Raw genomic sequence first — 25,658 nt, 5'->3', positions numbered from 1 at the left:
AGATTGTTCACACTACTTCAAATTAGAGTAAACCTTTCAAAACATCCATTAAGAAGGAAACCGAAAATAGACACAAAAAGCTGGAGTAACTCAGGAGTATCTGAAGGGTTTTGACCCGAAACGTCACCTATTCCTTTGCTCCAGAGATGCCGTCTGACCCGCTGAGTTACTCCAGCTTTTTGTGCATGTCTTCGGTTTAAACCAGCATCTACAGTTCATTCCCACACAGATAAGAAGGAAACAGATAAAAAATAGTCATCCTTTTAATCCATTTGATCTAGTCTCACTGTCACTTTGTTCTTTCTATCCCTGCTCTGCTGCAATTTAAAATTGCCCTTTTTTATCACTTCTCTCCATTGCTGATAAAGGGTCTTGGATCTGAAACATTAACTCTGTTTCTCTCTTCACAGACCTACTGAGGCTAATCAGCAATTTCCATTTTTACGTGAGATGTCCGGCATCTGCGATTATTCTTGATTTTCATTTACTTTTGTACTATTTTTTCAAGCTATTCATTCACATCATGAAAATGTCTTTTATGATCTAATACTGCCACTTCCTTCAGCCCGACCCCAACTTGTGCCATTTGTCCTTCCTTCCTGTCCTTCTGTGGATAATCTCTTTCTTTATTCCACAAAATGTTTTCTTCTGGTGGCATTGAACAAATCCATATTTTTGACCTGAGTGATATGTGCCTTCTATTATTTTTCAACAGATGAACAAAATGAGTATGAGCTGGGTTGAGAGATCACATTGATGATTCTGTCACATTAAATATATCAATTTATGGCTGAAGAGCCCCGAGTTTTATTAATACAGCATCTGGATGCAGAAACTAATTGACTTTTTGTACCATTATAAGGAGTACATGGTCACATGTTTGTGCATCACCAAAACACATTTGTTTGTGTTTATCTCCACGATTGGACTTGTTTGCAAAGTACGCTTAATTTTCTTACAAAATATACGTATGCATATTTATATGATAGGACATATAATGCGTCGTTAGACAAATAGATTGTTTTATTTGGTTAATAGAGAAATTGGGGGTTCCTCGCAATCCAGTTGGATTTCTATAGAAGATAACCATTAAGAATCTATGCTGAGACCCATTCCAATCCGACCTCTCTGTCCTGGGTCTCCTCCATTGCCAGAGTGAGCAACACCATAAATTGGAGGAACAGCACCTCATATTCCGCCTGGACAGCTTGCATCCTGATGGCATGAATGTTGAATTCTCCCAATTTTGCTAGCCCTTGCTGTCTCCTCCCCTTCATTAACCCTCGAGCTGTCTCCTCCCATCCCCCCGCCCTCAGGCTCCTCCTCCTCCCCTTTTTCCTTCCTTCTCTCCTCCCACCCCCCCATCAGTCTGAAGAAGGGTTTCGGCCCGAAACGTCACCTATTTTCTTCGCTCCATAGATGCTGCTGCACCCGCTGAGTTTCTCCAGCAATTTTGTGTACCTTCGACCTTCCAGCATCTGCAGTTCTTTCTTGAACACAAGAATCTATGCTGATTAGCTTTAAATGCCTTTTATCTCAAATCAATGGAAAAAGAAAATGTCTCAGGATAAATACTTGAAATGATTGGTGTGGTTATTTTTTCCAGGAAGGAACTCTGAGATCAAATAGAACTATGTAAATCTTCTGACTTCAACTTCTAAGAGATTAATCGCGAGTGAAATGGGCTCAATGTTCAGGAGTGGAGAGATGTGCTTGGTTCAACTCTATTTTCAAACTGAAACAACATACTGCTCCGTTAATGAACTGGGAGAGCTGGGACTTGTACAAGTCAGAGATGTAAGTACCTTTTACATACAAAAAAAAGCTGTTGACAAAGCTATTTTCTTTCTGATTACAATGATTTGACAGTGTAACAAAATGTATTAAAGTACATCTTTACATCTCTGAACAACAAAAATAGCTCTCTAAGATATTTCTCTACAGAAACCATACAATTTGTGACATGTTTGTTGCAATTATTTCATGAATTTTCAGTAAATGATCAACAGTTTCAATTGAAAATGAATTATTTGCATTCTGGAGAATCTACTATCTATCAATAAACCTTTTTTATGTTAATAAAACCATCTAATTCTTTTCATGCATCTGGAGCTGAATCCAGGAATCGTAGTGTTCCAGAGGAAAGTTGTTAATTAAGTCAGGCGATGTGAAGAAATGGAAGGAATTCTACATAGGTTTTCAAAGAGAGTTTATATCCCAGTTGCATAATTAAAATTGTATTTATATAATTTATTTTGACATTGTTAAAAATGAACATTCTTGAAGTTGAGTGCTGTTTCTGTTTCTTTTTTGCAGGCATTTTGGAAAAAGAAATTACAAAAGTTAATCATTGAAAGTGTGGTAAATGATAAAGCCCCTTGTCCTAGGGATGTAATTGAATTGGAGGAATTGCAGGAATTGTATTGATTCCTGCAATTACTGTATTTCACTGATTGTGCAAGATATTGCTGTCTTCTTCCTCCGTGGTTCGACATAGAATCTTTTTAACAGGCATAAAATTAACTGTAAAATATGTTGCAGTCACATTTACGACAAACGCACGTAAGTTTGCTGTTAAAATATTGCATTATGATTTCAAACGTAATCTGATTATCTAAGGAGAACTCCTTTGATGTAAACATAATTGTTTTCGGTAAAAAAGTAAATAAGATTCAAAATTGAATTTAGATTTGATTTAATATTTATCACTTTCTTCGGGGATATTTATGAGATTATGTAAATTCACTGCTGTGTTGGAAGGATCACATCCATTGTTGATTATATTTTTCCGTGTTTCATTTCCAAACACAGATCTAATTTCCCAACAATTTATTTTTCACTTTCCTGTGCTGTTCATTAATTTATAAGTTTCTTGGCTGAGTGACGGAAAGTACGAACTTCCTTGTCATAAATTGGCAAACCATGTTCAACTGGGGAAAGTCAATTAAAAGACATAAAATTAAAAATACATGCCCCTTCCCCCTAAATATAATCAATCCAAATTAAGTACAATGGGTCAGGCACGGAACTTGCTATCAAAATATGGAGGGGACCGGGGGACAGGGGGGGACATCATTTTTTGGCAGCCATGCGCGCATGCGCCACACACACACACACACACGAGGCTTCGTTTTGGTCTCCAAATCTGAGGAAGGACATTATTGCCATAGAGGGAGTGCAGAGAAGGTTCACCAGACTGATTCCTGGGATGTCAGGACTGTCTTATGAAGAAAGACTGGATAGACTTGGTTTATACTCTCTAGAATTTAGGAGATTGAGAGGGGATCTTATAGAAACTTACAAAATTCTTAAGGGGTTGGACAGGCTAGATGCAGGAAGATTGTTCCCGATGTTGGGGAAATCCAGGACAAGGGGTCACAGCTTAAGGATAAGGGGGAAATCCTTTAAAACCGAGATGAGGAGAACTTTTTTCACACAGAGAGTGGTGAATCTCTGGAACTCTCTGCCACAGAGGGTAGTTGAGGCCAGTTCATTGGCTATATTTAAGAGGGAGTTAGATGTGGCCCTTGTGGCCAAGGGGATCAGAGGGTATGGAGAGAAGGCAGTTACGGGATACTGAGTTGGATGATCAGCCATGATCATATTAAATGGCGGTGCAGGCTCGAAGAGCCGAATGGCCTACTCCTGCACCTAATTTCTATGTTTCTATGTCTATGTTTCTATGCTTCGGAGACTCAATCCAGTGCTAAATGCAGCTCAACTTTGCCTATCTCGCCGGGTTAACCTACAACGCCTGACTGGACTGACGGGATATCAGCGCTGCTTCTCCGCACTGGCCATATTTCCACCAAGCCCAGGCTGGTTAACCAGGCGGGACAGGTAGAGTTGAGCTGGGTTTAGCGCTGCTTCTCTGTGCTGGCTGTGGGCCTGGGGGTACAGCTCGCGTCTGACTCCCGACCTCTCTGGCCACCCATGGGGTGGGGGGGGGGGGGCACTCGGGTGGGGACGGGACAGCGCCGGAGACCTGGCTGGGATCATCCTGGCTGCGGATGAGGCGCAGGTCTGTGACGAGAGTGTTTTGGCACATCTCCCTCCTCCAATCACCGCACTCTATCCTCAGTCCCCAGTCCCCCCCCCCCCCCCCCCCCCCCCCCACACCTCCCTACTCCAATTATCACGCTGAATCATCATGTTCCAACCCCATTGCCTGCTGACTGACATCTCTCTCGTCCAATCAGCACCCTCGATCAGCATTCCCACCTCCACTGTCTTGCGGAAAACGGAGATTTTAAAATCCGGACAAAAACTTGGGGGGGAGGGGGGATGTCCCCCACCTCACAAAACATGGGGGGGGGGACGCCTTTGCAATGGGTAGAGCAAAGGGAAGAATGCAGAGTGCAAAACATAATTCTCGGCATTGTAGCGCACCAGTTTCAGGGACAAAGTCCAATGTCCACAATGGGGTAGAGGTGAATCTGACAGTAACCTAGCTAATGGCTAATGTTTATTCTCATTATAATATCTGCATTTTTATGATAATTTTCATTATAACATCATCGCGCTTTATTTACATTGCTTTTCCTTCCCGGTATCACTACTGTTGTAATTATTCAGGGCCTTTCCATTCCAACACATGTGACAATATTCATTCTGGATGAGTACAACAGTCATGCAGTACACTGGAAATAATTTAACCTTCTAGGAGGAACGCAAAATAAACATTCTAAAATAATATCATAGAAAATAAGTGCATTTGTCCCTTCGAGCCAGCACCGCCATTCATTGTGATCATGGCTGATCATCTACAATCATTAACCCATGCCTGCCTTCTCCCCATATCCCTTGATTTCGCTAGCCCCTAGAGCAATATCTAACTCTCTATTAAATTCATCCAGTGAATTGGCCTCTACTGCCTTCTGTGGCAGAGAATTCCACAGATTCACAACTCTCTGGGTGAAAAAATGTTTTCTCATCTCAGTTTTAAATGGCCTATTCTTTATTCATAGACTGTGGCCCCAGGTTCTGGACTCCCCCATCATTGGGAACATTTTTCCTGCATCAATAAATATCTGCAGTCTATGAATAAATACTGGAGTAAATTATTGTTAATTTCATCATGAACATAATCAAGATAGCAGAATATGAATCAGATGGGCCTGGTCTTTTTCATCATGTGGTGGTGAACTATAATCAGATCAACCATCATTTTGCAGAGGGATGAAATAAGGTCTGGATGGCCTACTTGTGCTCTTAATTTGTCAGTACATTGTATTTGTGTTGGACTTTAAGGCATTATTTTTAAAGGACTATTCTAGTTCTCTTCTAATTTTCCTAGAATTTTTTTTTGCTATTATTTTCTTCCCCAAGAGGTTAAGCCACGATAGAAGCAATGAGTGCTACAGACCTTAATGATGCATGATGTTTCCATATGCATTTCATTTGTTATAACACTTCACTGTTATTACAATAAAGTTTAATCCTTAAAATTATTTCTGTTGGATGGAACATAATTATATGTTTTACTTAGCAAGCATTAAAATGGGAAACCTATTTTATCTATCTTATCTCTATAATATCAGTCTTTAGAAGATTTCTGATGAAATTTTCACAACAATATTTTTGTCATCTAACTAAAAAGCAGCAAAATGGCAAAGAGCAAGAAGTTTTATATTATATAGAAACATAGAAACATAGAAATTAGGTGCAGGAGTAGGCCATTCGGCCCTTCGAGCCTGCACCGCCATTCAATATGATCATGGCTGATCATCCAACTCAGTATCCTGTACCTGCCTTCTCTCCATACCCCCTGATCCCCCTAGCCACAAGGGCCACATCTAACTCCCTCTTAAATATAGCCAATGAACTGGCCTCAACTATCCTCTGTGGCAGAGAGTTCCAGAGATTCACCACTCTCTGCGTGAAAAAAGTTCTTCTCATCTCGGTTTTACATGATTTCCCCCTTATCCTTAAGCTGTGACCCCTTGTCCTGGACTTCCCCACCATCGGGAACAATCTTCCTGCATCTAGCCTGTCCAACCCCTTAAGAATTTTGTAAGTTTCTATAAGATCCCCTCTCCAGCTTCTAAATTCTAGAGCGTATAAACCAAGTCTATCCAGTCTTTCTTCATAAGACAGTCCTGACATCCCAGGAATCAGTCTGGTGAACCGTCTCTGCACTCCCTCTATGGCAATAATGTCCTTCCTCAGATTTGGAGACCAAAACTGTACGCAATACTCCAGGTGTGGTCTCACCAAGACCCTGTACAACTGCAGTAGAACCTCTCTGCTCCTATACTCAAATCCTTTTGCAATGAAAGCTAACATACCATTCGCTTTCTTTACTGCCTGCTGCACCTGCATGCCTACCTTCAATGACTGGTGTACCATGACACCCAGGTCTCGCTGCATCTCCCCTTTTCCCAATCGGCCACCATTTAGATAATAGTCTGCTTTCCTGTTTTTGCCACCAAAATGGATAATATAATTTCAATCCAAAATTGATATTTTAATGCCTTCCATAAAATGATACCTTACCTATTAACATTTCAATCGATTGTCTTCTCAACAAATCAATTTTAATTAGGTTTACCTGCTCTCCGTGAGGGTTCTTTACAGAGCTACAGGGAATTGAAGGAGTAACATCTTCATGTTTTCTCATTTAGACTGCTTTTGAAAAGCTGGAAAAGGAGTTGAAAGAGATCAACACAAACCAAGAAGCTTTGAAAAATAATTGCCTAGAGATGACAGAGCTAAAATTTCTTCTTCAGATAACGGAAGATTTCTTTGAAGAGGTATGTCTGTTATTGCCACAGAGAGAGGGAACACATTTATTTTATTACAGCACCGTCAAGTAACAAGTGCCATCAAGAGAAATATTAAAGTGTCTTCTACTTGGGAAAGATATATTATTATGTCTAATTTAGCATTTATTTTGTATTTCAGTGTTATATCTGCTTAATAGGCAGCACTGGGATTTAAAGATTATCGTGGTCAGAAAATCATTTTCCCCAACCATGATAATACCTTTATCTTCCATTCCAGCACCAACACGCATATGCAAACAAACACCAAGTCACACAGATACAGTAATGGAAAGGCAAAACAATGCATATACTGCAATTCTGAATTCAAAATGGAAAATGTTGGAAGCACTCAGTACTCAGGCAGCATCTGTGGAGAGAGAATCAGTGTTCATATTTCAGTTATTAAACTTTTATTCCATTGTTATTATTCAGCAGAATAGAATAGAATAGAATATAGAATAGTTTCTTTATTGTCATTGTAACATGGGCCATGTACAACGAAATTTAAAATGTCAGCCAGTCAGTGCAGCATTCAAACATTTCTAAAGCTAACGAAACATCCACGGTAAAATAATAAAGATAAGCAAATAAATAAAAATCACAGACAAAGCACGCATACACACCCAACCCTCCATCCTTCTGTCGATTTCACCGTTACCACAGTCCCTTAGTCTGTATCGCCCCTGCGTTCCTTGGCGGCCACATTTAGTGCTTTTATAGCAGTGGGGTAAAAACTGTTTTTTAGTCTATTTGTCCTTGTCCTTGTGGATCTGTACCGTCTGCCTGACGGCAACAGTTCAAACAGGGAGTGTCGGGGGGTGGGAGATGTCCTTTATTATATTCTGGGTTTTTTTGGTGCAGCGGGAACTGTGTAGGTCCTCCAAGGTAAGGAGAGGGCAGCCGACAATCCTCTGGGCGTTGTCAATGGCCCTCTGGAGCGCTTTCCTCTGAGCCGCTGTGCAGCTGGTGTACCACACGCATACACAGTATGTTAGTATGCTCTCAATGGAGCACCGATAGAAGGACAGCAGCAGCCTCTGAGTGATGTTGTTCTTCCTGAGCACCCTCAGGAAGTGCAGTCTCTGCTGGACCTTTTTCAGCAGCGCAGTGGTGTTCACGCTCCACGTCAGGTCCTCCTCAATGTGGATTCCCAGGAAGCGGAAATCCGCTTCCTGGGAGAACACCACTCTCCCATGCCATTTAGCCATACAGCACGGAAATAGGCCCTTCGGCCCAATTCTACTGTGCCAACCAATATGCCCCATATCCCTCATATCCTCAGAATCTGCACCTTTCATATCAATTTGGATTTGGTGATTCTTCATTGTTTATCAAATAGTCATTTTACCCTCATCCATGTCATTACATACTGATGAACAGATATACTCAAACAAAATAATTAAGGTTGCTATAAGTTCATAAGTTATAGGAACAGAATTAGGCCATTCGGCCCATCTGATCTGCTCCACCATTCATTCACGACTGATCTATTTTTCCCTCTCAATCCCATTCTCCCGTCCTCTCCCCTTAACCCCTGACACCCATACTAATCAAATCTATGAAGTTTTTCTTGGGCTTCAGAGATTGATCAAAGCAGGACCTGTCTTGTACTTGGGTTAGATATAGTCCTGACGAACCAGATTCAACGAAAAGCTGTTTTTCGCTCTATTTTCACTCTATTTTCTAAATCAGGAGTAGACAGAAAAGGTAGGGTTTAATCGGTGCTCAAAAATTAAGTGGAAGTAGACAGGGGTCTCAACAGAAATGTGGCGATATCAAACTGGCTAGCTTCATTGTACCTGAACCTCTTACTCCAGTATGGTTATTAAAGCCCAAAGCTCATCAGCAGTCAGAGTCCTGCAAACACCACACAAAGTGAGAAATCTCAACAATCGCACTCCTCAATAGAAATTTTGGAGTACCAATCTCATTATTGTTGGGACAGAATGAGGCAAGGCCAGGAAAACCATGCAGTACACAGAACAGGGTGGCACAGTGGCGCAGCGGTAGATGCTGCGTTACAGGGCTTGCAGTCCCAGAGACCCGGGTTCGATCCTGACTATGGGTGCTGCCTGGACGGAGTTTGTATGTTCACCCCGTGACCACGTGGGTTTTCTCCGAGATCTTCGGTTTCCTCCCACACTCCAAAGACATGCAGCTTTGTAGGTTAATTGACTTGGTATGTGCAAATTGTCCCTAGCGTGTGTAAGGTAATGTTAATGTGTGGGGGTCGCTGGTCGGCGTGGACTCGGTGGGCCGAAGTGCCTGTTTCCATGCTGTATCTGTAAACTAAACTAAACTTGGATCAAAACAGTACAGGAACAAGTCCTTCAGCCTACAATATCTGTGCCAAACATCATGCCATTACAAACCAATCTCATTTGCCTGCACATGATCCATGTGCCTATCCAAAAACCTTTTAAACTCCACTATCGTATCTGCCTCCACCACCACACCCGTCAGCACATGCCAGGCACCCACCACCTCTGTGTAAACAATTTGCTTCATAGCTTTGCACACAATGATGATGAGGATGCAAGGAAGGCAAGTGATATACTGAAGTCCGCAGTATTTGCTTGAGAGTTTTGACAACCAAACCCTCAAGAACATAGGTTCAAATTTGATGGCAACTTATACTGCATGTGTATGACTGACATTCTATCTGTCCCAGTGATATTTTAGTGCATAAGTTGCATATATGTGAAGAGAGACCAAATCTCTGACTGACAAAGCCAAGGACTAGTACCTTATGGAACTAAAAGCTGGCCATTGCAATTGGTTTCTTTGCTACCATATCCTCTCCAATACCTGCAGCAAATATTAATTTACCAGCCACTTCCAAAAAACCGGAAGTGGCGGCGCTGCCTTGCAGCTGCGGCTCGCCTGCAGTCCGTTTGTCCTTTCTGTTTTTTGTTTTCTCTTGTCCCGTTTTTACAGTTTATTTCGGTTTATTTAGTTGTGTATGTGTGGGGGGGGGGGGTGGGTGTAACATGTTTTTTGACTCTTCCTTCGGGGGGGATGCGACCTTTCCTGCCGGTTCCCCGTCTCCGTGTCCGTCTGCGCTGAGGCCTATCGCGGAGCTGGCGGCCTCCAACTGCGACCGACCTCGAGGCGACAGAGGCAGAGCCAGGACTTACCAACGCAAGGCTGGCCGACTTCGGAGCTGTGGTTGCGGTGCGACCCAACTTCCGACCTGACTTTGGAGCCTCGGAGGCTCGGCCGAGGGCCAGTGGACAACATCATCGGGAGCTCGGGTTCTGTTTTCCGGAGCTCCCGCAACTACAGCTGCGTCCGCTGGACTGGAGGGCGGCAGCTTCGGCAGCTTCGACCGCCCCGGACCGCGGAGTTTGAACCGGCCCGTTTGCGGAGCACGGATTCAGCCACGGAACTTACTTACCATCACCCGGCAGGGTCACAACATTGGAGGCTTGGATTGCCTCAGTGCAGAGGGAGAGCAAGGAGGGAAGAGACAATGACTTTGGGACTTTAAACTGTGTTGAGTGTTTGTTATTTATTCTATGTTATGACTGCAGGCTAAACCGGTTTGATTTTTGTTTTGTCTCTTCTCGTATTGATTGATTGTGTTGTGATGTGTTTACCTTGTTTACCAGAGATGGAAATTAGCTACTGGCTACAATCTTGCGTATTACTTGTAAATGTTTATTAATATGCACTGTCCCCTAAATAAATAAACATACAAACATGTGCACGTCACCTCCTCTTCACATTTACCTGCCTTGAAACAGAGCTCAATAATGACATGTGAAAGTAGCAGACCTGATTTTCCAAACTCTGTTTCCTGTTCACAAAATGCCTCGTGGTGTTTTTCTTGCTTCCACATGATTATTGCATTCCCTTCGACATTTGCCAGAATTACATGGACTAAAAATGTCCATGCCTATAGCACTTCAATTATTCCATGGTACTACAGTGAAACTTAAATCAAAAATATGACCTGGAAATTAATTACTGTTGATTAAGGCGAATTAGCTGCAAGGAGAGGTTGGACAGACTTGGATAGGTTTCTCTGGAACGCCGGAGGTTGAGGGGAGACCATAAGTATAAATATGAGAGACATAGACAATCATAGCCATTTCCTCAGGATGGAAGTATCAAATATTAGAGGGTATACCTTTACAGTGAGAGGGCAATGTTTAAAGGGGATGTGTGACTCAAGTTTTTTTACTGAGAAGGTGCTGGGTGCATGAAACACATTGTCAGTGGTGGTGATGGAAGCAGATACTATAGTGCCATTTAGATGGCCTTTGCATAGGCACATGGGTATGCAGGGAATGGAGGGATTATGGATTATGTGCAGGCAGATAAAAGTTAGTATAGGCATCATGTGCAGCACACACATCATGGGCCAACAGTTCCACTGCTGCACTGTTCTATGTTCTATGTTTATGATATGCTCAGGAGACACTAATTCTGTTTCAAATGTATTTTAAATGTTCAAGTTGAAGTATTGAAAGTAAGCTTGGCTCCTGCATCAAAAGGCTGGCTTCAGAATCCAGAACCTACTGTACAAGTCTTATTCCCTCAACATCACAGTTAGTCAGTGCAATTTTTGAGCATCAGAATAATAGAAAATTATCAGAAGTGTTAAAATTGGCTCCTTTATATTCTGGTCACTCGGAAAAATGGACTGAAGTTGGAGTTTGTCAGCTTCGGGGGAACTACATTCATTTTTGAAAGCACAATAAATTCTGTTGGAAGTGACGATTGGCAGAAGATGTGCCTGTCCCACAAAGTGTTTATAAATGCCAGGCTAACAGCTGGTGTCTTAGAATTTCCACCAATTATACAAAAACAGTCAGTGAATTATGGAGAAACAAAGAACTGCACATGCTGGTAAATGTGCAAAAGAAGACACAGTGTTTGAATAACTCAGCAGGTCAAACAGCGTCTCTGGAAAACATGGATTAAGAAGGGTCTCGATCCAGAACATCACATCCATGCTCTCCAGAGATGGTACCTGACCTGCTGAGTTACTCCAGCACTGTGAGTATCCTCAGCTAATTAAGCAAGTTGAGTTCTGCCCTGAAGCTTTACTTCAATAGACACAGAAATGTGCTGTCATGGGGAAATTCGTGAATGAATACATCTCCAGACTATTGGTTACTCAATTAATTTGACAATGTGTAAAAGCCCTTAGAATTTCTAGACCCAAAGATTCAAAATAGCTTCTGGCCCTGACTATTCCTCCTGCCCTGTATTTCCAGTGTGGAAATATATTTATCCAGATCCATGAATTATGCTGTATATTGAATCATTGAATCACATTCGCCATATTTACTGCACTGGACAACAGCATCCTCCAATGCCTGCATTATTTCCACCAAATGGCCTTCATATCGCACTGGGGAATGATGTCTCAGTCAGTCCTCTAATCATCTTCCTTACCAAACACTGCCCAATAACCTCTGCCATAGCAGGTCTAGAATTTCAACAGGGTCTCAATGGGAAAGTTTACTTCCGCAGATGCTGCCAGAACCACTGAGTTCCTCCAGCAGTAAAATGGAGACACGAGCAAATGCAGATAAAGTCATAGTGATAAGTGTGGAAACAGGCTCTTCGGCCCAACTTGTCCACACCGGCCAACAATGTCCCAGCTACACTGGTTCCACTGGCCTGCACTTGATCCATATCCCTCCAAACCTGCCCTATCCATGTACCTGTCTAACTGTTTCTTAAATGATGGAATAGTTCCAGCCTCAACTACCTCCTTTGGCAGCTTTTTCCATACACCCACCACCCTGTGTGAAAAAGTTACCCCTCTGATACCTATAAATCTTTTCCTCTTCACCTTGAACCTATGATCCTCGATTCCTCTACTCCAGACAATCTGTATTCTACACGATCTCTTCCCCTCATGATTTTGTATACCTCTATAAGACCTGCCCTCATCCTCCTGCACTCCATGGATCAGAGACCCAGCCTACCCAGCCTATAGCTCACACCCTCTAATCCTGGCAACGTCCTCATAAATCTTGTCTGAACTCTTTCAAGCTTGACAATATCTTTCCTATAACATGGTGCCCAGAACGGAACACAATATTCTAAATGCATCTTAACATCTTATCCAACTGCAGCACAACCTCCCAACTTCTATACTCAACACTCTGACTGATGAAGGCCAAAGTGTCAAAAGCCTTACAGACCACCCAGGGAGCCGTTGGTGCGAGGGGAGGAGTACCTGCGCTGTAAGTATAAAATACATCGCGGGACTTGGGTTCACAGAGGCCCAGGGACCTGACACCAAAATCGGCAACATTCCAGAAAAGGAGTCTGGTGGAAGCCTCTGATTGGTGGAAGAGGACCAGAAGAAGCAGCTGATTGGGTGCAACCCCGGGTTTACATTTTTACATTTCTGCCTTCAGGTTAAGGATTCTGGGAGTTAAGTGTACAGTATTTATTAGTATTTACTGGTAAAATTTAAAGGATAAAGTTTTGTGTTTTTTAATATTTAATATAGAGTTAATTTGGGAGTAAGAGATTGGCCCCGTGGTTTGCTCGGCCTGCAACATGTGGGAGATCAGGGATATGGTTGGTGTCCCTGGTGACTACGTTTGCAGGAAGTGTGTACAGCCGCAGCTCCTGGCAGACCGCATTGAACGGTTGGAGCTGCGGTTGGATTCATAATGGAGCATCCACGATGCTGAGAAAGTCCTGGAAGTATGATGTTGTGGCGATCAGTGAAACATGGTTGCAGGAGGGCTGTGATTGGAAACTAAATATTCCAGGATTTCGTTGCTTCAGGTGTGATAGAATTGGAGGGGAAAGAGGTGGAGGTGTTGCATTGCTTATCAGGGAAGATATTACAGCAGTGCTTTGGCAGGATAGATTAGAGGGCTCATCTAGGGAGGCTATTTGGGTGGAACTGAGAAATGGGAAAGGGGTAGCAACACTTATAGGGGTGTATTATAGACCGCCAAATGGGGAGCGAGAATTGGAAGAGCAAATATGTAAGGAGATTGCAGATATTAGTAGTAAGCACAAGGTAGTGATTGTGGGAGATTTCAATTTTCCACACATAGACTGGGAAATACATTCTGTAAATGGGCTGGATGGGTTGGAGTTTGTAAAATGTGTGCAGGATAGTTTTTTGCAGCAATACATAGAAGTACCTACTAGAGAAGGGGCGGTGCTGGACCTCCTGTTAGGTCAGGTGGCAGAGGTATGCGTTGGGGAACAGTTCGGGTCCAGTGATCACAATACCATTAGTTTCAAAATAATTATGGAGAGGGACAGAACTGGACCTAGGGTTGAGATTTTTGATTGGAGAAAGGCTAACTTTGATGAGATGCGAAAGAATTTAAAAGGAGTAACTTGGGACATTTTGTTTTATGGGAAAGATGTGGAAGGGAAATGGAATACATTTAAAGGTGAAATTTTAAGAGTACAGAATCTTTATGTCCCTGTTCGGTTGAAAGGAAATAGTAAAAATTGTAAAGAGCCATGGTTTTCAAGGGAAATTGGACACTTGGTTCGGAAAAAGAGGGAGATCTACAATAATTATAGTCAGAATGGAGTAAATGAGGTGCTTGAGGAGTATAAAGAATGTAAAAAGAATCATAAGAAAGAAATTAGAAAAGCTAAAAGAAGATATGAGGTTGCTTTGGCAAGTAAGGTAAAAGTAAATCCGAAGGGTTTCTACCACTATATTAATAGCAAAAGGATAACGAGGTCCATTAGAGAGTAAGAGTGGACAACTATCTGCAGAGCCAAAAGAGATGGGGGAGATATTGAACAGTTTCTTTTCTTCGGTATTCACCAAGGAGAAGGATATTGAATTATGTGAGGTAAGGGAAACAAGTAGAGTAGCTATGGAAACTATGAGATTCAAAGAAGAGGAAGTACTGACACTTTTGAGAAATATAAAAGTGGATAAGTCTCCAGGTCCGGACAGGATATTCCCTAGGACATTGAGGGAAGTCAGTGTAGAAATAGCAGGGTCTATGGCAGAAATATTTCAAGGGTCATTAGAAACGGGAATATTGCCGGGGGATTGGCGTACTGCGCATGTTGTTCCATTGTTTAAAAAGGGGTCTAAGGGTAAATCTAGCAATTATAGACCTGTTAGTTTGACGTCAGTGGTGGGCAAATTAATGGAAAGAATACTTAGAGATAATATATATAAGCATCTGGATAAACAGGGTCTGATTCGGAACAGTCAACATGGATTTGTGCCTGGAAGGTCATGTTTGACTAATCTTCTTGAATTTTTTGAAGATGTTACTCGGGAAATTGATGAGGGTAAAGCAGTGGATGTTGTGTATATGGACTTCAGTAAGGCCTTTGACAAGGTTCCTCATAGAAGGTTGGTTAAGAAGGTTCAATGGTTGGGTATTAATGGTGGAGTAGCAAGATGGATTCAACAGTGGCTGAATGGGAGATGCCAGAGAGTAATGATGGATGGCTGTTTGTCAGGTTGGAGACCAGTGATGAGTGGGGTGCCACAGGGCTCTGTGTTGGGTCCACTGTTGTTTGTCATGTACATCAGTGATCTGGATGATGGTGTGGTAAATTGGATTAGTAAGTATGCAGATGATACTAAGATAGGTGGGGTTACGGGTAATGAAGTAGAGTTTCAAAGTCTACAGAGAGATTTATGCCAGTTGGAATAGTGGGCTGAAAGATGACAGATGGAGTTTAATGCTGATAAGTGTGAGGTGCTACATCTTGGCAGGACAAATGAAAATAGGACGTACATGGTAAATGGTAGGGAATTGAAGAATGTAGGTGAACAGAAGGATCTGGGAATAACTGTGCACAGTTCCCTGAAAGTGGAATCTCATGTAGATAGGGTGGTAAAGAAAGCTTTTGGTGTGCTGGCCTATATAAATCAGAGCATTGAGTATAGAAGTTGGGATGTAATGTTAAAATTGTACAAGGCATTGGTGAGGCCAATTCTGGAGTATGGTGTACAATTTTGGTCGCCTAATTATAGGAAGGATGTCAACAAAATAGAGAGAATACAGAGGAGATTTACTAGAATGTTGCCTGGGTTTCAGCAACTAAGTTACAGAGAAAGGTTGAACAAGTTAGGGCTTTATTCTTTGGAGCGCAGAAGGTTAAGGGGGGACTTGATAGAGGTTTTTTAAATGATGATAGGGATAGACAGAGTTGACGTGGAAAAGCTTTTCCCACTGAGAGTAGGGAAGATTCAAACAAGGGGACATGACTTGAGAATTAAGGGACTGAAGTTTAGGGGTAACATGAGGGGGAACTTCTTTACTCAGAGAGTGGTAGCTGTGTGGAATGAGCTTCCAGTGAAGGTGGTGGAGGCAGTTTCGTTTTTATCATTTAAAAATAAATTGGAGAGTTATATGGACGGGAAGGGAATGGAAGGTTATGGTCTGAGCGCAGGTATATGGGACTAGGGGAGAATATGTGTTCGGCACGGACTAGAAGGGTCGAGATGGCCTGTATCTGTGCTGTAAATTGTTATATGGTTATATGGTTATGGTTAAGTCGTGGATAGCACGTACAGCGAGTTGGTCACACCGCAGGTAAAAGGTAAGAGGACAGAAAGGGAACGGGTGGCCAATAGCCAGCAAAGCAGTCGGCAGGTAGTGCAGGAGTCCCCTGCGGTCATCTCCCTCCTAAACAGGTATACCATTTTGGATACTGTTGAGGGAGATGGCTCATCAGGGGAATGCAGCAGCAGCCAAGTTCATGGCACCATGGGTGGCTCTGCGGCACATGAGGGGGGGAAAAGAGTGGAAGGGCAATAGTAATAGGGGATTCAATTGTCAGGGGAATAGATAGGTGTTTCTGCGGCCGCAAACAAGACTCCAGGATGGTATGTTGCCTCCCTGGTGCAAGGGTCAGGGATGTCACTGAACGGCTGCAGAACATTCTGGAGGGGGAGGGTGAACAGCCAGTTGTCGTGGTGCATATTGGCACCAACGATATAGGTAAAAAAAGGGATGAGGTCCTACAAGATAAATTTAGGGAGCTAGGAGATAAACTTAAAAGTAGGACCTCAAATGTAATAATCTCTGGATTACTACCAGTACCACGGGCGTCAGAGTAGAAATAGGAGGATATTGCAGATGAATACGTGGCTTGACAAATGGTGCAAGGGGGAGGGATTCAAATTTTTAGGGCATTGGAACCAGTTTGGGGGAGGTGGGACCAGTACAAACAGGACAGTCTGCATCTGGGCTGGAATGGAACCAATGTCCTTGGGGGAGTATTTGCTAGTGCTGTCGGGGAGGATTTAAACTAATGTGGCAGGGGGATGGGTACAAGAGCAGAGAGGCATGGGGGGTGTAAAATGAGGGTAGAAGCAATAGGTAGCAAGGTGAAAAGTAAAAGTGGCAGGCAGACAAAACCAGGGCAAAAATCAAAAAGGGCCACTTTTCAACATAATTGCATAAGGGGTAAGAGCGTTGTAAAAACAAGCCTGAAGGCTTTGTGTCTCAATGCAAGGAGTATGCGTAATAAGGTGGATGAGTTGAACGTGCAGATAGTCATTAATGATTATGATGTAGTTGGGATCACGGAGACATGGCACCAGGGTGACCAAGGCTGGGAGCTGAACATCCAGGGATATTCAATATTCAGGAGGGATAGAGAGAAAGGAAAAGGAGGTGGGGTAGCGTTGCTGGTTAGAGAGGAGATTAACGCAATGGAAAGGAAGGACATTAGTTTGGAGGATGTGGAATCGGTATGGGTAGAGCTGCGAAACAGTAAGGGGCAGAAAACGCTGGTGGGTGTTATGTACAGGCCACCTAACAGTAGTAGTGAAGTTGGAGATGGTATCAAACAGGAAATTAGAAATGCGTGCGACAAAGGTAAAACAGTTATAATGGGCGACTTCAATCTACATATAGAGTGGGTGAATCAAATTGGCAGCGGTGCTGAGGAAGAGGATTTCTTGGAATGTATGCGGGATAGTTATCTAAATCAACATGTAGAGGAACCAACGAGAGAGCAGGCTATTTTAGACTGGATATTGAGTAATGAGGAAGGGTTAGTTAGCAGTCTTGTTGTACGTGCCCCCTTGGGCAAGAGTGACCATAATATGGTTGAGTTCTTCATTAGGATGGAGAGTGACATTGTTAATTCAGAAACAATGGTTCTGAACTTAAAGAAAGGTAACTTTGAGGGTATGAGATGTGACTTGGCCAAGATTAATTCTACTGGCAATTAATTCTAAAAGTGTTGACGGTGGATATGCAATGGAAGGCATTTAAAGACTGCATGGGTGAACTACAAAAATTGTTCATCCCAGTTTGGCAAAAGAATAAATCAGGGAAGGTAGTGCATCCGTGGATAACAAGGGAAATCAGGGATAGTATCAAAGCGAAGGATGATGCGTACAAATTAGCCAGAAAAAGCAGCATACCAGAGGACTGGGAGAAATTCAGAGACCAGCAGAAGAGGACAAAGGGCTTAATTAGGAAAGGGAAAATAGATTATGAAAGCAAACTGGCAGGGAACATAAAAACTGACTGCAAAAGTTTTTATAGATATGTGAAAAGAAAGAGATTAGTTAAAACAAATGTAGGTCCCTTGCAGTCAGAAACAGGTGAGTTGATCATGGGGAACAAGGATATGGCGGACCAATTGAATAACTACTTTGGTTCCGTCTTCACTAAGGAAGACATAAATAATCTGCCGGAAACAGCAGGGGACCGCGGGTCAAAGGAGTTGAAGGAATTTAGTGAAATCCAGGTTAGTCGGGAAGTGGTGTTGGGTAAATTGAATGGATTAAAGGCCGATAAATCCCCAGGGCCAGATAGGCTGCATCCCAGAGTACTTAAGGAAGTAGCTCCAGAAATAGTGGATGCATTAGTAATAACCTTTCAAAACTCTTTAGATTCTGGAGTAGTTCCAGAGGATTGGCGGGTAGCAAACGTAATCCCACTTTTTAAGAAGGGAGGGAGAGAGAAAACGGGGAATTACAGACCAGTTAGTCTAACATCGGTAGTGGGGAAACTGCTAGAGTCAGTTATTAAAGATGGGATAACAGCATATTTACAAAGTGGTGAAATCATTGTCTGACGAATCTTAGAGAAATTTTTCAAGGATATAACTAGTAGCATGGATAGGGGAGAACCAGTGGATGTGTTGTATCTGGACTTCCAGAAGGCTTTCGACAAGGTCCCACGTAAGAGATTAGTATACAAACTTAGAGCACACGGCATTGGGGGTTCAGTATTGATGTGGATAGAGAACTGGCTGGCAAACAGGAAGCAAAGAGTAGGAGTAAACGGGTCCTTTTCACAATGGCAGGCAGTGACTAGTGGGGTACCGCAATGCTCAGTGCTGGGACCCCAGCTATTTACAATGTATATTAATGATCTGGATGAGGGAATTGAAGGCAATATCTCCAAGTTTGTGGATGACACTAAGCTGGGGGGGCAGTGTTAGCTGCGAGGAGGATGCTAGGAGACTGCAAGGTGACTTGGATAGGCTGGGTGAGTAGACAAATGTTTGGCAGATGCAGTATAATGTGGATAAATGTGAGGTTATCCATTTTGGTGGCAAAAACAGGAAAGCAGACTATTATCTAAATGGTGGCCGATTAGGAAAAGGGGAGATGCAGCGAGACCTGGGTGTCATGGTACACCAGTCATTGAAAGTAGGCATGCAGGTGCAGCAGGCAATGAAGAAAGCGAATGGTATGTTAGCTTTCATAGCAAAAGGATTTGAGTATAGGAGCAGGGAGGTTCTACTGCAGTTGTACAGGGTCTTGGTGAGACCACACCTGGAGTATTGCATACAGTTTTGGTCTCCAAATCTGAGGAAGGACATTATTGCCATAGAGGGGGTGCAGAGAAGGTTCACCAGACTGATTCCTGGGATGTCAGGACTGTTTTATGAAGAAAGACTGGATAGACTTGGTTTATACTCTCCAGAATTTAGGAGATTGAGAGGGGTACTTATAGAAACTTACAAAATTCTTAAGGGGTTGGACAGGCCAGATGCAGGAAAATTGTTCCCGATGTTGGGGAAGTCCAGGACAAGGGGTCACAGCTTAAGGATAAGGGGGAAATCCTTTAAAACCGAGATGAGAAAAACTTTTTTCACACAGAGAGTGGTGAATCTCTGGAACACTCTGCCACAGAGGGTAGTTGAGGCCAGTTCATTGGCTATATTTAAGAGGGAATTAGATGTGGCCCTTGTGGCTAAAGAGATCAGAGGGTATGGAGAGAAGGCAGGTATGGGATACTGAGTTGGATGATCAGCCATGATCATATTGAATGGCGGTGCAGGCTCGAAGGGCCGAATGGCCTACTCCTGCACCTCATTTCTATGTTTATCCACCTGCGACTCAACCTTCAGCGAACCATGCACCTGTATTCCTAGATCCCTCTGCCCTACAACACTCCCCAGTGGCCTACCATTTACTGTGTACGTCCTGCCCTTGTTTGACGTCCCAAAATGCAACACCTCACACTTCTCTGTATTAAATTCCATCAATGATTCCTCCGCCCACCTGGCCAATCAATCCAGATCCTGCTGCAATCGTTCACAACCATCTTCGCTGTCTGCAAAACCACTCACTTTTGTATCATCAGAAAACTTGCCCTGTATGTTCTCATCCAAATCATGATGTAGATGACAAACAGTAACGGGCCCAGCACCGAACCCTGAGGCACATCACTAGTCATAAGCCTCCAGTCCGAGAAGCAACCTACCACCATCACCCTCTGCTTCCTTCCATTGAGCCAATTTGCTATCCATTCAGCTATCTCTCCTTGATTCCCATGCGATCTAACCGTCCCGAGCAGCCTACCATGCGGCACCTTGTCGAACGCCTTACTGAAATCCATGTTCACAACATCAACAGCTCTGCCCTCATCGACCTTATTGGTCACGTCTTCAAAAACATCAATCAGATTTGTGAGACACCACCTCCCACGTACAAGACTATGCTGACTATCTATAATCACCCTTTGCCCATCCAAATGTCTGTATAACCTATCCCTCAGAATACTCCCTAGTAACTTTCCAACTACAGATGTTTAAGCTCACCGGCTTACAATTCCCAGCATTTTCCTGCAGCCCTTCTTGAAAAGAGGTACAACATTTGCCACCCTCCAGTCTTCCGGCACCTCTCCTGTATTTAAGGATGACTCATAAATTTCAACCAGGGCTCCCGCAATTTCCTCTCTATTTTCCCGCAAAGTCCTCGGATATATCTGATCAGGCCCCGGAGATTTGTCTACCTTCATACACGACAGTACCTTCAGTACTTCTTCGACAGTAACCCTGACTGCTCTCAAGACACTTTCATTGACTACCCCAAGTTCCTCCGTCCTACTGTCTTTCTCCTCGGTAAATAAGAGAAGAAATATTTAATGAGGACCTTGCCCATCTCTTCTGGCTCCACACAAAGGTGACCGCTTTGATTCCTGAAAGGTCCCACTCTCTCGCTAGTTACCCAGTTCCCCCGTATTTATAAATTACTAGACTAAGTGGGACCCGTTGGGTCCCAGCATCACACAGGAGGGCTGGTCATCCAACGCAATATTCCACCTCTCCACCAATTCTAATAATGGTGGCCAGTTGGGGGGGGGGGGGGGGGGGGCTTTCTGGAGCGCTAGTATGGGTGTTGTGGGCTGAAGGGACTGGTTTCCAGAGGGCTAGTATGCAAATTGTGCGCCAAATGGATTCTTGGGCTGGCGTCTCAGTCAATCAAGCCTGTTGTGCTGGCAACTCACTCACTCACGGCTGGTGGGCTGGTAGTTGACTCACGGCTAATCCTTGAAATTCTATTTCAAGCAGGGTATAAGGCCATCAAATTCAAGTGCAGTTTCTTACCACTTCTAGCAGGGTGCAAGGCCACCAAATTCAAGTGCAGTTTCATACCATTTGAAGTAGGGTGCAAAGCCACTAAAGACAGCGAGTCGTGACCTCTCCATCCTCCATCTTGCAGAGACTGAGCCACACCCACATTTCCGGGTTTAATAACCCCTCCCCCCCCTCCCCACCGGAAAAGGTGTGGCTTTCATGGAGTGATTGACAGGAGAGAGATTCTCAACATTTTTTTAAAAACTAATAACGCTTTTATTTTTCATTGATGTGAAGAATTCTCTGCACCTGCTCAGCGGAGGGGGACTGAGTAAGATGGCCAAAAATACACAGCCGTAAGTGGTAGCGTTTTATCAAAAATCAATATACAGTGCAAACAGGAAGTAAGTGCATTTACAGTAGTGCCTTTTAACTTCAAGCCAAAGCACCCAAGCCACCATTTGCAGTAAGTAGTGCATTTCAACTTCTTGCCTCCATTTGTAGTAAGTGGTGCCTTTCAACTTCAAGCCAAAGCACCCACGCCACCATTTGCAGTAAGTAATGCCTTTCAACTTCAAGCCAAAGCACCCAAGCCACCAATTGCAGTAAGTAGTGCCTTTCAACTGCAAGCCAAAGCACCCAAGCCACCATTTGCAGAAAGTAGTGCCTTTCAACTTCAAGCCAAAGCAACCAAGCCACCATTTGCAGTAATAGTGCCTTTCAACTTCATGCTACCATTAGCAGTAAATACTGCCTTTCAACTTCAAGCCAATTGCACCCAAGCCAATGCACCAAAGCCACCATTTGCAGTAAGTAGTGCCTTTCAAATTCAAGCCAATGCTCCCAAGCCACCATTTTCAGTAAGTAGTGTCTTTCAACTTCAAGCCAAAGCAACCAAGCCACCATTTGCAGTAAGTACTGCATTTCAACTTCATGCCACCATTTGTAGTGCCTTTCAACTTAATGCCAAAGCACCCAAACTACAATTTGCAGTAAGTAGTGCCGTTCAACTTAAAGCCAAAGCACCCAAGCCACCATTTGCAGTAAGTAGTACCTGTCAACCTCATGTCACCATTTACAATAAGTAGTGTCTTTCAACTTCAAGCCAATGCACCCACGCCCCCATTTGCAGTAAGTAATGCATTTTAACTTCAAGCCATTGCACCCAAGCCACCATCTGCAGTAAGTAGTGCCTTTCAACTTCAAGCCACAGCCAAGCCACCATTTGCAGGAAGTAGTGCCTTTCAACTTTAAAAGCCAACTACCATTTGCAGTAAGTAGTGCCTTTCAACTTCAAGCCACAACCAAGCCACCATTTGCAGTAAGTAGTGCCTTTCAACTTCAAACCAAAGCTCCCAAGCCACCATTTGCAGTAAGTAGTGCCTTTCAACTTCAAGGCCACCATTTGCAGTAAGTAATGCCTTTCAACTTCAAGGCATTGCACCAAGCCACCCTTTGCAGTAAGTAGTGCCTTTCAACTGCAAGCCAAAGCACCCAAGCCACCATTTGCAGGAAGTAGTGCCTTTCAAATTCAAGTCAAAGCTCCCAAGCCACCATTTGCAGTAAGTAGTGCCTTTCAACTTCAAGCCAAAACTCCGAAGACACCATTTGCAGTAAGTCGTGCCTTTCAACTTCAAGTCAAAGCTCCCAAGCCACCATTTGCAGTAAGTAGTGCCTTTCAAGCCACCATTTGCAGTAAGTAGTGTCTTTCAACTTCAAGCCACACCCAAGCCATCATTTGCAGGAAGTAGTGCCTTTCAACTTCAAGCCAAAGCACCCAAGCCACCATTTGCAGTAAGTAGTGCCTTTCAACTTCAAGCCAAAGCAACCAATCCACCATTTGCAGTAAGTAGTGCCTTTCAACTTCATGCCACCATTTGCAGTAAGTGGTGTCTTTCAACTTCAAGCCACACCCAAGCCACCATTTGCAGTAAGTGCCTTTCAACTTCAAGCCAAAGCAACCAAGCCACCATTTGCAGTAAGTAGTGCCTTTCAACTTCAAGCCAAAGCAACCAAGCCACCATTTGCAGTAATAGTGCCTTTCAACTTCAAGCCAAAGCTCCCAAGCCACCATTTGTACTAAGTAGTGCCTTTCAACTTCATGCCACCATTTGCAGTAAGTAGTGCCTTTCAATTTCAAAACCCACCCAAGCCAACCCGGGAGGGAGGGGCAAGGGGGGTGGTCGCTTTCTGGAGTGCTAGTATGAACTATTTTAGAACCAATAGACATTTCTTTGAAAGCTTTAGAACCAATAGACATTTTTTTCAAGCTTTAGAACCAATAGACTTTTTTTTGCAAGCTTTAGAACCAATAGACATTTTTTGCAAGCTTTAGAACCAATAGACACTTTTTGCAAGCTTTAGAACCAACTTTTTTGCAAGCTTTAGAACCAATAGAGACACTTTTTGCAATCTTTAGAACCAATAGAGACACTTTTTGCAAGTTTTAGAACCAATAGACATTTTTTGCAAGCTTTAGAACCAATAGACATTTTTTTGCAAGCTTTAGAACCAATAGACATATTTTTTGCAAGCTTTAGAGACACTTTTTTGCTAGCTTTTGAACCAATAGACATTTTTTGCAAGCTTTGGAATAGACATTTTTGCAAGCTTTAGAACCAAATAGACATTTTTTGCAAGCTTTAGAACCAATAGACACTTTTTTTGCAAGCTTTAGAATCAATAGACTTTTTTTGCAAGCTTTAGAACCAATAGAGACACTTTTTGCAAGCTTTAGAACCAATAGAGACATTTTTTTTGCAAGCTTTAGAACCAATAGACATTTTTTGCAAGCTTTAGAACCAATAGACATTTTTTTGAAAGCTTTAGAACCAATAGACATTTTTTTTTTGCAAGCTTTAGAACCAATAGACATATTTTTTTGCCAGCTTTAGAACCAATAGAGACACTTTTTTGCTAGCTTTAGAACCAATAGACATTTTTTGCAAGCTTTGGAACCAATAGACATTTTTTTGCAAGCTTTGGAACCAATAGAGACATTTTTTTGCAAGCTTTAGAACCAATAGACATTTTTTGCAAGCTTTAGAACAAATAGACATTTTTTGCAAGCTTTAGAACCAATAGAGACTTTTTTTTGCAAGCTTTAGAATCAATAGACATTTTTTGCAAGCTTTAGAACCAATAGAGACACTTTTTGCAAGCTTTAGAACCAATAGAGACATTTTTTGCAAGCTTTAGAACCAATAGACATTTTTTGCAAGCTTTAGAACCAATAGACATTTTTTTTGCAAGCTTTAGAACCAATAGACATTTTTTTGCAAGCGTTAGAACCAATAGACATTTTTTGCAAGCTTTAGAACCAATAGAGACACTTTTTGCAAGCTTTAGAACCAATAGACATTTTTGTGCAAGCTTTAGAACCAATAGACATTTTTTTTGCAAGCTTTAGAACCAATAGACACTTTTTTTTTGCAAGATTTATAACCAATAGACACTTTTTTTGCAAGCTAGAACCAATAGACACATTCTGCAAGTTTTTTAGAACCACTAAGGGCACTTACATTTGAGTAGACATGTGTTCAGTGTTATTCACAGCTCAGAGAAACATGACCCTCTGCCTTCCTCCATCTTGAAGAGACTGTGTGGCACACCACTTCCTGGTTTTATAGTTCCTCCCCCCTGCCGCCAGCGGGAGCAGCAGAGAGAATGGGGAATTTTGTAAAAACATTAATATCTCTGTCATTGTTAATCGACGGGAAAAATCCTCGGTACACATGCGGCGGAAGGGGGCTCTGAGCAAGGTGGCCAAAAATGACGGCCGTAGGTGGCGGCGTTCTCTCGAAAATCGCAGCACAGATGGCCAAAACCGGTCAAGAACAGACTTTTAGTAATATAGATAATAATAGCTAGATAACTAGAGTCAGGGGGCACTGTCTTGTGTACGGTTGCCCAGCCAGCAGCTGTCCTGTCCTTTCATCTTTTTTCCTTATTTTTAGTTAGTTTAGTGTTTTGTTTTTGGAGTTCTAGCTTTTTTTTATGTGTGGGGGAGGGGGGGGAAGGGGGAAGGGGGGGAAACTTATTTTCAGGGTCCCTACCTGGTCGGAGATGCAGCTTTTCTCCGGGCTGCACTCTCGACCCGTCCTCGCGGCCTAACAGCGGGCCTGGAGCGGCGTTCCTGAG

General features: G+C 42.9%; 1 pseudogene; it reads left to right on the top strand.

Annotated features, from left to right (window-relative positions):
- Positions 1-1,680: 1,680 nt before the first annotated feature.
- LOC129705799 (V-type proton ATPase 116 kDa subunit a 1-like) overlaps positions 1,681-25,658 on the top strand; it is a 43,949-nt pseudogene continuing 19,971 nt past the window's right edge.

This window comes from Leucoraja erinacea, chromosome 2, assembly GCF_028641065.1.
Source record: "Leucoraja erinacea ecotype New England chromosome 2, Leri_hhj_1, whole genome shotgun sequence".
NCBI lineage: Eukaryota > Metazoa > Chordata > Chondrichthyes > Rajiformes > Rajidae > Leucoraja > Leucoraja erinaceus.
The sequence above is the reverse complement of the archived record's forward strand: the minus strand, read 5'-3'. Positions and strand labels throughout refer to the sequence as shown.